Genomic DNA, 15194 nt, shown 5'->3' on the forward strand with positions numbered 1-15194 from the left:
TTTTTTTCTAATTCTAGAAATAATCTTTTATGCCACCTCATTATAGGTTAAATATATGGCTTATATTATTTATTCTCCATGAATTTTTGTTTTATTTGATTTCATTGATGTCAGTTGCTTTCTGTTTAAAATACATTTATTTTTTTACATCAAGCTTCTTCTTTTGTGAAAAAAATTGAACTGTTTTTCTTTTTATATAGGCCTATTGTATAAAATGTAAAGGAATACCTGGCCATTCATTTCACAGATTCAACTGAAAGTATTTGAGGCATCTTACATCAAAATTCATTTGACACATTTTAATGTTTTTTTTTAGATGACTAGGACACCATTAAAGTTTTGCATTTGCTTTGCTAAAAATTGTCTTAAAAAGTGCCAAGTTTAGAGAGTTATGTTAATATTTTTCTTGCTGATGAGTATAATTGTTTTTAAAATTCCTTCTGTTTAAAGCATTTTAGAGAGATTCTGAGCCAAGCATGGGTATATTGTTGTTACAAATGATTTTTCTCAAATGGGCTTTTGGAAAACAAGTAGAACATATAATTTCTCTTTTTTTATTATTTCAAGACCAGAATATCACAAAACTAAGCATTAATATTGCTGATTGTACCTTAAGTAAATACAATCCCTGATGGAGTTTTGTTGATACCTGTTTAAAAATTTATTTTTCTTAATGAAATACATATTGTTTGTGGGACAGCAATGAGCAATTATGACTTGAGTTGTTTTTTTTTTAATATTTTCTTTTTTCCAAATAATTTTTGTTCTCTGGTGACATTTGTGTTCCTTCCTAAGTGGCTGGCACTCTAGGTTGAGAATCCTTTATCCAAAGGGCACAGGTTTAATTTCTGGCATTAGCAGTTTATTTGGTTTGGGACAAAGGTCAGTGATGTAACTCTGTAAGTTCAGCCAGAATTGGCCCAAACTTAACAGGTTACCTAGAGAAATCTGGGGTCAGTAAGTAGGAAGGACATGCAAAAGCATAGGATGACTGGCCCCTAGCTTCCTATTGCACTTCCTGTCTAAAGGATTACCTGGTCCTTTACTAGGCTTCTGACTTAGCCATAGGAGCTTTCTTTTAAACCCATTAAATATAAGTACAAAGGAAGAAATGCCAGTAAGGTGGTCCTTCCTTTTCAATGAATTTTTGATGTACAGACAACAGTGTAGGTCATAAGAATTGGCTGGTGAATGTTTTGCAAGGTTTAAAAATTTAGGGCAATTGCTCAGGTTGGCAACTGAGCACAAAAGTAAAATTTTGTGAATGGTTTTTCTTTGTGAATGTTATATTTATGTCATGTTCAGAATTTTAAAGTTAATCTTCATTGTTTTGTTTTAATTTCCATGGCCCTAGGACTTTAGTGTATTAAAACCTACCTATGTCCATCCAATTTCTTTTAAACAGAGAGGAGTTCTATGTTTCCTAGCTTCATTAAATTTATATGCAATTTTGAGACCAGGGTTATAAAGTAGGTCAAAACTTGCAAGTGGAACTATGATATGACTAATTAATTTGTAAGAAATGTATATCAATTTAAAGATTTAAAAAATTATATAGAAAACAAACAAGACAAATAAATAAAAGTATCCCTTTACAACCATTTAATTAAGTGTAACAAATGTAGATCATCCCTAAGATTGAAATGAACAAAGCTTCAATTATGAATCTGTTTTCTTTAAACAGACTGAAGGGACAAACCTCCAAGCTATGACAAATTCACTCTCACTTTTGATCTTTTTCCTTTTCAATAGGAACTTTCTTCGGATTTTTTCAACCAAGTAAAAACAGCAGGGACATGATCAGGTATAAGTGACCTTCCACTAAGCCTACATACCCAGGGGAAAATTGTGCAGCTATACTAATAATTGGTAAATTTTTTGTTGTTCATATGTTTGATTTACAAATAAAGTGAACATACTCCTTGATGCCTTTTTATATTTTTTATAAACATAATAAGTGCTTCAAGTACAAGTTTTTGAGCTCTTGAAAATGACCAAAGTATACTCAAATAGTTTTTGGGTATAAGAAAGCTTAAAACATTGGTCTCAAACTTACTGTTTCATTATTAATCCATTTTTTACATGTTGTATAATCTATGAGCACTGATTTTCCACAATTAAGTTGGATTAATAAATTTTACAATATTATGCTGTATTTCTTCTTCTTTGATGCCAAATTTTCAATTAAGGTATGTGTTTTTGGTCATTTTTGACAAAATAATGTAATGTTTTTCACTGCCAAAATTTGTTAGGTTAAGTAAGGTCAAAAAGTGCTTAAACTTGAACTAGCAAAATAAGCAATTACTATATTTGTAAAGAACATACAAAAAGGCATCAAGTGGTATATTCACTTTATTTGTAAATCAAAATATGAACAACAAGAAATTCACCTCTAACATGCCTAATTTGCAAACATATAGCCCAAATTATATATTTCCAATGTTTTCTGCCACCTTTTACTTGTTTTTCCAGTTCTTGTTTTGCCACAGTTGCCTCAATTAACAGGTACTAGGGTTGAGGGATAGATTGGCAGAATCAATAGAAAATATGTAATTTCAGCTATAGATTTCCATATTAGGAGGGTTGGGGCTAAAGTAGAGCAGGGCTGCATGTAGAAAGCTATAATTATTATGTAAATTACAAAGAATCATCTTCTTTTAACAGGTTTTCTTCTATAGGTCCTTCTCTTGGCTTATACCACATTAAGCATTATATAACCAAAGAAGAATAAGTAGCAAAAAGCTATATATACATAAGCACATGTTATTTAACAATGACTTCTCTAGTGCTTAACTATGACCCCTTAGTAATATTAACAAGAAACAAGGGTAAAACTGGTGCAAACAGTATTACTGGCTTTCATATAAAGTGAATATACCACTTGATGCCTTCTTTTATGCTCTTTACAAATATAATAATTGCTTCTACTGCAAATTCAGATTTAAGCACTTTTTCACCTCTTGACCTCTTAAAAATGACCTATAAATGGAGTCATTACAAATCTGTAATAGTTTAGAAACAAATTTGGGCTATATATTTGCACATCAGGGGGGTGGGGGTAAAGCATAGCATATATTATATATGTAAACTAACCATTGCTGTTTTTTTTTTTTTTAATGTGTTTGTGCACATCAAATTTTAATGAAAAGAGAAATTACCAGTGCAACAGCACACACATAAAAAAATTCAAGCAATGGTTAGTTTACATATTTAATATATGCTACACTTTACCCCCATCCCCTGACGTGCAAATATATAGCCCAAATTTGTTTCTAAATTATTACAGATTTGTAATGACCCCATATATAGGTCATTTTTAAGAGGTCAAAAAGTGCTTAAATCTGAACTTGCGGTAGAAGCGATTATTATATTTGTAAACAGCATTAAAAAAGGCATCAAGTGGTATATTCACCTTATATGAAAGCCAGTAATACTGTTTGTACCAGTTTTACCCAATGGTAAAACTGGTGCAAACATAAATAGGTAACAGAAAAAGTGAAATTTAGTGTAAATGACAATCAGGAACTGGATACTGGATCAAGGGGGCCAAAAACAGGGCTATATAATTGGAGTTCAAAGAACGTGATGATTTTTTAGTGAAAAGAAAAACACTTCCCTGGCTAATTTAGGACTTTGAATTAATTAGCCTACCAAAATTTTCCTATCCTATGCAATTGAAATAGTTTTCCCTTTTCAGAGCATTAAGACAATTTATCACAATAAAAAATATCCAACACATCTTGAATGGAATGACTTAAAAAGGCAAATGACAACCACAATTTGAAATCTTACAATTAAACTTCTGGCCACACAAATTGTATTAGGCTACCCAGCTCTGAAATAATTGCTGAAGGTGTATTTGCCTGTAAAATTAAAAACAGGCCCAAAGTCCCAGCCTCTTCCTTGTCAGAACTTCACATATCATTAAAACAATAATTACACGTGACCAATGTTGTTATTATTTGCAATTAATCTTGCTGTTTTAACTGACACGTGGCCAGACAAGTATTTGTTGCTATCTTTTAGGGGTTAAACCTCGATTAGTAAAAATCCCATTGGACAAGTAAACAAACGCACATTGCTTTCACGGTGTGTTGCCACACTTAATAAAATTTTACTAAATTTAGCAAAAACGGACCCGAGCTAGTAAATTTAGTAAATCAAGGTCAAATTTTGTAAATTTTTGACTGTCTTTGAAATTAAGTAGGTTTCTTAGTAAATTTGCCAGAAATATGAAAAAAAAATGTTTTATGATTTTTGTACCAAGTTTCTTTCTGTTGGACAAAATTTGAACATTTTTATCTGACTGAATTAATATTTTTTATTCTATGGGTTAATTTTCAGTCCCTTCCGTCTCTTCATCAACATCAGTATATCGCACGAAGCTTTGAAAATCTGACAACCAGCCAATCTCGTTTTTATTGAGGAATCAAATTTGCAGTCAATAGTTTATTTTTAATGACAGTTTTGAATACAGTGATAGATATGTTCAAACCACAAGGGTGCACTGTCAGTTTTTGCTCAAAAGTGGTTAAAAACTGAACAAAGAAGGATGTACAGCACCCACTGGGGTGATAAGTCCTCATGGGGGAGGAAAATCTGACCCATGAAGCATTTTATGTTTTTTCAAATGGGTGGGCAGAAGCCACAAACTATTGAGTCCTCCAGACAAATTTTAACTGATTTTTCTAATGGCTGTTTCCTGCCAATGTAAGTAAAACATACACTAGGCCTGTTATTTTGATGTGCATGGAAAAAGGGTCCTAACATAGGGTATCAAAATAGCCTATAGTGAAGGTGCCACTTGATAAAAGTTTTCTTATTTTCAGATCCTCTGTCGTCATGGCACGTTTGTTTTATGAAATCTGAAAGCGGTTCCCAGTCATATTGAACCTGTTGATTGCAATTATTCTTAGGAATAGGTAGCTCCAAGGGGGGTTTGACCCTTAAAAATGACTTGAATGGTTAGAAAATACTACCTGGAGAGTTTTCTATACATTTTTTTTCAGGTTTGCAATGCTACCTGTTACATGGCTCTTGCAAGGCATGCAGTTTTAAGAAGAAAAAGAAATTATTGACAATAAATAATAAGTTTTTGACTTATTGCACAATAATTCGTATGGGAAACATTTATTATATACTCAAAGAAAAGGTGCCTCACCTGTTAACCTTAGGCTGTTCTGGTCACTCCTTGGCACTGTGCTCTTCTCACGCTTCAAAACTCTTATCTGAAAGCGTGGAAGGCTTTATTAGAGACCTATTCAACTATATTGGTTTTATTACAAAACCGGTCAAGGAGTATGAACAGTTTCAAGAGCTTACACATGTTGCCAAAGACAGGCTGCTGTCCATCAGTGCAACACGATGACTGTCTCTTGAAGCAGCGGTTTACAGGATTTTAGATCAGTCGAGCGCCTTGGTTTTGTTTCCGCGTAACCAATCTAACAACGCTGACACTGATAGTGCTAGTCGAGAGAAGGCACAGTCGATTTACATTTTGTTTTCTGTCTTTCACACTGAAGAAGAACGATGTGCTCAATCTTTAGTTTCAGAGCAGAGCAGTTCGGATTCACAGTATTCTGAATAGCACCAAAACTATATTTACCTCGCTATTGAAGCGCTTTGTGAAGCCCAGTGTGATAGAAAGGACTGCACATGAAGAAGCTTTGGAAACTCTTCCTGGAAGATCAGACATTGCAGAGCATAGGTTTTCCTCTGAGAGAATTGAAGCACGGGCAAAACACTGGGTGTCATTTATTACAGTTGTTTTTTGCTGAAACTTGCAGAATTCTGAAAAAAATTGCAGGTCATATTATGTAGAGCTTTGCAGGCAGATCGCCAAGAGGTTTGACAAAGAAAATGAAACGCTCAAGAACCTCGAGTGCAACAATCCTGTTGTTGCTTTGAGTGGTTCAGTCAGAACACTGATACTACTCATGGTTCGATTACCAAATTGGTTGGGAAATACTGATAAGAAACTAAAGGGAAAGAGACATTCTTGATGTGCAGTGGTCAGAATTAGAGTCTAGGACAGACTTTGCGAAAAATAGACTTGGTGACTGGACATATCGTGTTCCAGGCTCTGCGGTGGAGATGAAGACAACAATTTTAAATTGTCAAAGCTTGCATTATGGTTAGTTTGCAAAACAAGATGCGGTAAAGTGGGCAAATTTTGAAAAAAAAACCGGAAAAGCGTGGGAAAAGCTGAATGAACTGAAATACCGGCTGAACCCTGTTGATAGTGATGTTAATTCAGCATACTACCCAGTAGGTGTATCCACTTTAAGGACTCACTTCGTTGACCTTAAGTGCCATGCAAAGGGAATTAAATACAAAACAGAGATGAGAAGAATATTGTCACCAGACAGAACGCTAGAGGATAATGGAATGTTGTAGTCCTATACAGTTAACATATATCTATATGTTCCTTTTTCAGCAATTCTGGTTGAATATAATTGGCTTAGGATTACTGCCCGCATATTTGATTCTTTACAGGTAGTTATTTATATTCGCTATTATTATTATATGTGATTTCTTTGAGGAAATAGGGATCCAAGCAAAGAAATGCGCAGTGTTGGGCGTTGATTGAGCGAGCAATATGGTTGGCATTCATAATTTTTTATATACACGACTCTGTTAAAAGATGGGAAACCCAGATCTTGTGCTATTTAAATGTATTTGCTAATCCCTTCATCTTTGTATATGAAAAGTTGGATTAGAGATACTGTCATCTTTTTACTATATGCTTCTGCACCAGAAAGTTTACGCCCTACTAAGTTAGGGAGATAAAATTGGAACATTGTACAGCTCTCGTCCACTCGCTGTCTTTCATGAAATAGAGCGGTAGAAAAGATGCTAAGTTCTTATCTTTAACTATCCTCACATTTTGAGCGAGCAAGTATCACTGAACGATTTTACACGGCCGATTTACAGTCCTGAACGGCATGCACGAAGATGAAGCAAATAAGCAATACTTGCGATTTTTGAAGCTGATTCTAAGCAAATTTCAGAAAAACAACTTGGTTTTTCAAAACACTTCAGCTAAAAATTTCATCTTCTACAAGAAGTCAAACTTTTTATCCTCATCTTATTGAGACGAATCTTGCATTAAAACGGCGTCTCAATCAATTTCAGTCTAGAAGCTTGCCTTGATTAAATTTATCTGCCTATCGCTGAAGTTGATTTTGGATTTAAATTCTAAACTACCCTTAACAACTCATCAAAGTCGAGTTTGGGAAAAGACATGATTCTGCAAAGGTGCCATTGCCTTCTGAAAGTCGTGGCTTCCGAGACGCTGCAAAAATTTCTCCATAACCTCACGATCTTAAAAAAATATTAAAGTCTTATCTCCTCAAATTTGTCCGAATGCTGCTGTGAGGCTACGCTTTCAACAGCTGCCACTTTCTCTTCTTGAAGATCGTGACCTTGGTGAACTGGAAAATCAGTGTCGAAACTTGCTTCAGATGGAACGGGTGGAAGTATTCCAAGGCAAGATCCTAGTAAACACAGAATCATTCTGGTTTGGCTTTAGCAACTACAAAGACATGCTGAATTGCAGGTCTTTATTCCACAAGACTCAATAAGCTCTCTTAGTCCTAAGCTTATCGATCATTAACACCTTCGTCAAAAAAGTGTTTTCTGTTATAAATGTTGTCAAGCACAGAATTTGAAACACGATGCATCTGAAATGCTTAATTCTATCATGACTATCTGACTTTGGCAGAAATGCCAGGGAAAGGGCTGCAGGGACCTTGATGCTGCACCCGCTCTGCTGAACAGACTTACGAATGACATGTATAATGACATTAAAAAACAACCGACAAGAATAAAAATGAAGACGAAATTCTCAAGAAAACTTTGGGTGATATGGAAAAAAGATTGCCGTTTCCTAGAAGTTAAATTTATATCTTGTTTTTTTTTTTTTTTGCCTAACTTTGGTAAAGATTTTGAATGCTAGTCAAAGATAAATATCATAGTTGATTAAAAAATGTACAAAGCTGATTCAAAGTTTATTAAAAGGAAAACACAAATAAAATAACAAACGGTTCCGTTAAAGGACCTTGCCATGCCAAAAAAAACTTTTGTCTCATATGTATATCTTTGGCTTCTTGTTCGTGACCATGAAAAAACCTCAGAATATTGCCTTTGGCCAGCAATTTTAAAAATAGTTTCAATTGTAACAGCCAGTCTAATTTCTTATCTTTTACCCAGTTTTTATTGTTGTTCTAATTTATACTCTAAAAGTTCGAAAATATTTCGTTGTCGTAAATAATTCAGTAACTAATCGTAACTCAGTTTGAGAATTTACATCTGATTGAAGCTTAGAATTGCAAATTCACAAAAACATTGCATAAGGAAGAAGAATTTGGCGTCATTTACCTAAATAACATTTTGGAGAGGGGACCTTCAAGGTTTATGCTTCTCTTTTGTTCTTCAAATATTTCTTTTTTGTTCACCATCAGAAAATCCCATCCAATAGTTATCTTTGTCAGTTGTACATTCAACTTCCTCGTTGTGTATAATTTAATCTGTATTGTAAAATCCCCGTCCAGAGTACGTATATCTTTTTTTAGTCGTTTAATCACAACTCCCAGGGTTAATAGGAAATTATTTTGTATACTATTCAAAAAAAAATGTAAACTACCACTTTAGATAATCACAAGTTTTTTTTAGATATATTCTCTAGTTCTCGCTTTTATTTAATTCTCTGGTGTACCAGAGAACTGATAAAAATATCCTTCTTGTCAACCTAGAGAATGAGCGCAGAAAATTTTGACGACAAAAGTGCATGTAAGCTGTTGAAGAATGCTTTCGTGCTTCAGATTTTGGAATTTGGTGCGGAAATCAGTCAAAGAAGCCTGAATTTTGCCAATTCTCAGTTCAAGCTTTATGAAAGGCAAAATGCAAACAAATCGCTTCCATCTGGTAACAATGTATCTGACTTAGTCATTTTTATAATTTTTTTTCTACTCAGGCCTGCACTACCAAATATTTCTAGAGTTTCTAAGCCAAAACTGCTAGAATTTCGATCTCCAACCAAGAAATATGCAGCGAAAATGCATCGATGGTGCACTTTCGCTTTCCTTGCTTCGTAATCTCACGTCAGGTAGTTGGCCCCTCTGTATACCATCACCCACTTTGCGCATAATTTTTGTGAGCTGCACAAAATCCAAAGCGCAACTTACAAAATCCAATGCGCAATCAGCTCAGAAAGCGCAAATGCGTCCCATCTGGCCAAACTAGCCTTACCCCTGGTTCCCACTGCTGTGATTCGCGCAAAATCCTGTGACATGCGACAAATGACACAAATCGTGCGACAAACGACGCAAAACCATCCGTTTTGCTGCAATGTCGGATGTGTTGAATAATTTCAACTCATACGACAAATCGCTCCTTAAATATTCTCCTTAGCATATTTTCGTTTGAAAAATAATTTCAGTTCTAATCATTTTCCGATCACTTCGGAAATTCCCCTTTCGTCGAAATTTTCCCTCAGAAATCCAAGCCTGCTGAAATTTTTCCGAGAAATATCTACACACAAAATTGAGTTGGCAAAGAGAAAATATGACAAATAAAAAGAATTTTGTATAAGAAGCCTGTCCAATCCCCCCAGTGTAGTTTCTCCTAGGATATACCCCCGGAAATTTCCCTCCCCAGAGACAATTCTTCCCAAGAACCCCATCCTAATTTCAAAATAAACCCCCTCCAGTCGTAAAATGCCTTTATACTTCCCAATAACAAATATTATACGTAAAAATTGGGCAGATTTTACAACCTAAAGAACTATCCTCAGGGGCTGTAGGGGACTTGCTATCACCAAAGGCATGGTTTTTGGACCTTCAACAATGCCGAATAGAATGGCTATCTCAAAACCTTGATCGGACGATTGGGGAAAAAGGGGCGTAGGAGGAAGGCTAGTTGCCCTTCAATCTTTTTGGTCACTTGAAAGGAACACTAAAACTTTTAATTTACGTTCGAAAGAGCCCCTCTCCGTATATCTTAGAATCATTTGGTCGACATTATAACCACTGGAAAAAAAAGAAACAAAAATACAAATACGCATCCATGATGTTTCTTTTGGCAGAAAAAAGAAGAAAAAACAGAATTCCACATTTTTAAGAAAGGAGCTTGAAACTTCTACAGTTTGGTTTTCACATTAGTTCAATCTTAAGATTCTCATTAGATTTTTATCACATAAGATTTTAAATTTTATCACATTAGATTCACATTAGATTTTTATTAAGATTCTTTAAATTTTAAGGGCGTTTTCTCCCATTTTCAAAAATCTAAAATTAGTCTTAATGAATCGCAATGATTTGGAATCAGAATAATATGCCAATTCTTTTGATGTATCTATGCATGTCAAAATTCCGTTTTTCAAAGTTTCGGGCACTATTGAGCCGAGTCACTTCTTGCTTATAATTTGTTACCACAAACTGTCTGAAAGTAAATGTTTTCGAAGACCACACTGCCTTTCCATGACGTATAAATAACAATTTTATTGTGAAAATACTCCCAATAAAATTGATCGCTTATTGTTTATCGAACTTACTACTTTCGCATTGGTTTGACCTATTTAATTTTTCATCTTTATTCGCCAAAGTTCAAGAGTCTGCAACAAAATAAGAAAAACATGGGCTTGGCTACTAGAATTCAAGAGCATTGAAACTTTTTTATTACAAGAAACCCAAAACAACCAGGTAGATTCTCCTTAAGATACTTTCATTTAAAAAAGACCAATTTCTAATCGTTTCTCCAATTATTCCAATTATAAAAAGAAAGTAAGACAAAAAAATCGTATTGGAACTCAAATCCCCTCCAGTGTAAAATTTTCCCGTGGAAAGTTCAGCCCTCCCCCAAAATTCCTTCCCATGAAAACTCATCCCAAGCACAATATCCCTTCCCCCAGAAATTGTCTGTATAGTTCCCAATAACAAATACAATTCGTAGATAATGGGCAAATTTTATACCTTAGACCTGTTTTTAGGGCTAAGGAGAGTCATGTTATGTCCAAAGGCATAGTTTTTGGACCTTTCAACAATGCTGAACAAAATGGCTTTCTTAAAATTTGGCATTGGTTCTAGGGTTCAAGAATATACTGTCAACTTACGGCTTACTAGAAATATTCTAAACTTAGAATCGTTTATCTGAGCAGAAGTTTTCACCTGCATTAAAAAAAAAGATCGAAGGTATTCTTCCTTTAGTTCTTAGCGTGCAAAATTCGGAGCAAATTGAAACCGTCGCTGCCCTTTCAATACTATCATAGATTCTAGCAGTTCAAACCTTTTGTTAATACATGGCATTGTGAGGTCGTTTTATGAAAGAAGAAAAAGTTTAGGGAAAAACAGACTTAGTAATCCTCTACCAATTCCAAATATTATACCGCTTCACGGCATATTGAATCACTTGAAAGACGGAAGTTGATGGTCCTTAATCCAAGATTTTAAAAAAACCATTACGAATTTCAATTAATGACTTAAACGATCTTATCCCCCCCCCCTCAATAGCTCTCTCTTCACGCTGAAGTTTCTTAGCACTTTAAAAAGTTTCTTATCATAGGCAGCGCCATAGTGCTGCCTGCGTAAACGGCGATGTGTGCAACAGTGATGTTCTTTTTTTGTTAGACCCGGGCAGTTCGTGAAGAAGTTATCGTAGAGACTTCGAAAGGGGGTCATCCAATTGGGAATTGAAAAGTCAGTCGAAAATGATTGAAGGGCAACCAGCCATCCTCCTACACCCATCATTTCCCCAAACACATCCATTCGAAATTTTGAGATAAATATTTTATTCAACATAGTTGAAAGACCAGGAAATTATGTTTTTAGGGATTGAAATCCCCCACTCCTCACAACAACGGTTGTAAGTTATGTCCTGGAGGCCTATAAGGCTTTTATAGAAAGGGTGGGCGTATAAACTTCGGAGGGGGCTCATTGGAATGGTAATCATAAGTTCTAGAACCCTTTTTAAGATTCAAAGTGATCACAGGGAAGACCCCCCTGCCGCACATGTCATATTTTCCTGAAATACATCGGATAACTGAGATCACATAACAAGACCTTTGGGGTTGGCACAACCCCCTCAGAGTCTAGGGGCAAGGGTGGCTAGTTATGCTTTGGGGGCATATAATTTTCTTTTATGGAAGAAGTGGTCTTGTGAACTTTAAAGGAAGCTCATTTAATTAGAAATGTATAGTTCTAGTTCCCTTTATAGTGTCAAAAGTGATAGGGGACAACTAACCCCCTTCCTCCCTGAAATTCTCTTTTCCCCAAACGCATCCGATCGAAATTGTGATATAGCCGTTTTCTTAACAATAGTTCAAAGAGCATATAGCAATGTCTTCGTAGTGGAAACAACCCCCCGGAGCCAGGGGCAATGGTTGTAAGTTTTGGCCCGGATAATTTAAGCTTTTTGTGGAAAGGATGGTCGCATAAACTTTGGATCGGATTTGGTCGCATAAACTTTGGATTAGAAATCGGAAGTTCTAAAGTTCTTTTTAAAAGCCAAAAGTGAATGGAGGTCAACCATTCTCCCCAAGCATATCCGTCCCCAAAACACATTGGTTCAAAATTTTAAGAGAGCTACTTTGTTCTGCATTGTTGAAAGATCCAGTAATTATGCCTTTGGGGACATCAACCTTCCCACTGTCTTCAAGGAGATTTCGTTTATTGTTTACATATAGTATATCTTAGTGAGAAAGGTATTTATTGTGAACTTCACTTTCCAAAAAGACCAAGGGCATTTAGGTGACCCCTTCAGAGAACATTGAACTAAATAAAAAAGAAAGTATCACTGCTACATTTACTACTACTACTACTACTAGTTCTATTGCAACTACTTGTAAGGCTAACAGAACTGAGATGAAAATTCCAAGAAGTATATGAAGAATCAGTTTATCAAAAGGACATTTCAGCAATGTCATAGCACTGACTAGTTGTATTAAGTTGAAACTTCCAGGACTTGATGAGAGGGATGCTCAATTGACCAAAAGGCATTACGTTAATACTAGTGCTACTTCTAAGACTACTGCTATTACAATTAATACTTCTACTAGTAATACCAATACTACTATTGTGACTACTATTACAACTATGCCTAAGAGTATGAAAGTGAAATTTTCAAGGATTTTCTTCTTTTTTGGGGGGAGGGGGAAGGAGATGGGAACTTAATCATTACGCATATACAGGTTGTCAAAAGGGCGTAACAGCAATATCTTAGCAACAGTTTGGTGGGTGAAGTTGAAACTAACAGGGATTGTTGTGGGGAATGTTGAACTAACCAAAAGAAATATTTGCATCCTAATGCTACTGCTTCTACTCTGGGGAATATCTAAAGCAAAATTTTGGGGGAGGTCCACTGTGAAAAGGGCACCAAAGAGCAAAATCTTGGGAGGAATCCAATGTGATGAAAGTGCCAATTATTGACCAAATTGACAAATTTATTCTAAAAAAGTGAAAAAAACAAGGAATGAGGGTGCCGGAAAAAATCTTGGGTGGGGGCGTTGTCTCCCCCCTGGATCCACCACTGCTTGCACTCATGCTACTTCTGCTACTGCTAAAAAAGCTAAGGCTAATACTGTTAGTTCTACTGCTATTGCTACTGCTACTGTTATTAAAACTGAGAGCATTAAAGTGAAAAATTTGAAATGTATTGAAACTGTATGGAACTAAACTGAATCCTAACATGCCTCCACAAGTTGTCAAGAGGACATATCAGAAATGCTTCAGAAACGGTTGATTGTATTAAGTGAAAACTTTCGGTGTGTGTTGAATAAACCGGAGGTGCTATGCGCATGCTGCTACTATTGCTAGTACGTAAGCTAAGAGTATTAAGATGAAGCTCTTAAGGAATATTTAAGGCGGATGATGAACTAAATCAAAATAAACTATGAGCATGCCAATTTTCAAAAAGGTGACAAAGCGGTATTTAAAGAACAGCATGCATTATAAGTTAGACCTTTAAAGGTAAGTTGTGGCCGATTTTGAGCCAGCCAAAAGGCATTATGGTATGTGCATACTATTAATGCTTCCACTACAGTTACTGTAATTTTAGGGAATGCATAGGGAGACTATCAATTAAGGGAAAAACTATATACATGCAGGTTTTCAAAAGGGCATGTAAACAAAATCATAAGGACATGTAATATAGGGTGTCGCTCTATAATAGCTTGAAATATCATTGAAAATTTTGAAGGAGTTAATTCAATTCATATTTGAAAGTTCTAGGGACCCTTTTAAGCGCAAAAAAAGATTAGAGGGCCTGCAGACCCTCTATCAAGCTCATTCATTTTACAGTAGTTAGGGGGTTTCGGTTTTAAGCGGGGCCCTATATCTTCGAATCCCGATTCTGACACTTTTTTTAAAAACTTCTTCAAGATGCAAGTACTTTACGTAATAGGGGGTGTTTTCTCCAAGATGCAGGCGTTTGCCACGTAATATGGATTTTTTTATTTTATTGTTACGTAATCTCGCATGACTTGTTAGATTTATTTAGGATGATGTAATCTAGAGACCCCCCGTTTGTAACTGAGGACGATACACAAGTGGATGTTACGTAATGGCGACGCACATGTAAGTGTTACGTAATGACAGCGCGTGCGTGGGATGTTACGTAATACTTTACGATATTTTTTCTTCAAGATTTTATTTTCTTTGAGGATTATTTTTCTTCAAGGTGTTTTTTTTTTCTTCAATATTTTTTCTCTTGGAGATTTTCTTTTCTTCGAGACGTCTTTTTAGGGGACCTTTATAACCCAAAGATTTTTTCCGCTTTTGGAATCGAATGTAAGGCCCCAATGGAGCGACGCCTTGGACATCTGAACCAGCAAACTAATCAATCAATCGATAAATCAATTTATTCAACCAATAAATTTTATGACAAAAACACTTCAATATAGACTCCCCCGTAAGGCTCTAAGGCCACGAAACTATTCCTATTATTTTGATTTGGAGAATACTTTCTAGTAGAAATGATTTGCTAAAGCTCTGGACACCGTGTTTCCAATCCGTTCCCCTCGAGAGCGCCCAAGTATTCCAATGCTCTTGATTATTGGTCTATTGGACACACCTGTTTGTTAACATTCTGGGATTCTTCAGAGTTGTTCTTAGCATTTTTAGTAATAGAGTCTTTTACTCTATTAGAACTTGAATGCACTATCAGAGGTGAATATGGTACACCAATATGGTACACCTTCACAC

The sequence above is a fragment of the Artemia franciscana genome, chromosome 12 (assembly GCF_032884065.1).
Source record: "Artemia franciscana chromosome 12, ASM3288406v1, whole genome shotgun sequence".
In the NCBI taxonomy this organism is placed as follows: domain Eukaryota; kingdom Metazoa; phylum Arthropoda; class Branchiopoda; order Anostraca; family Artemiidae; genus Artemia; species Artemia franciscana.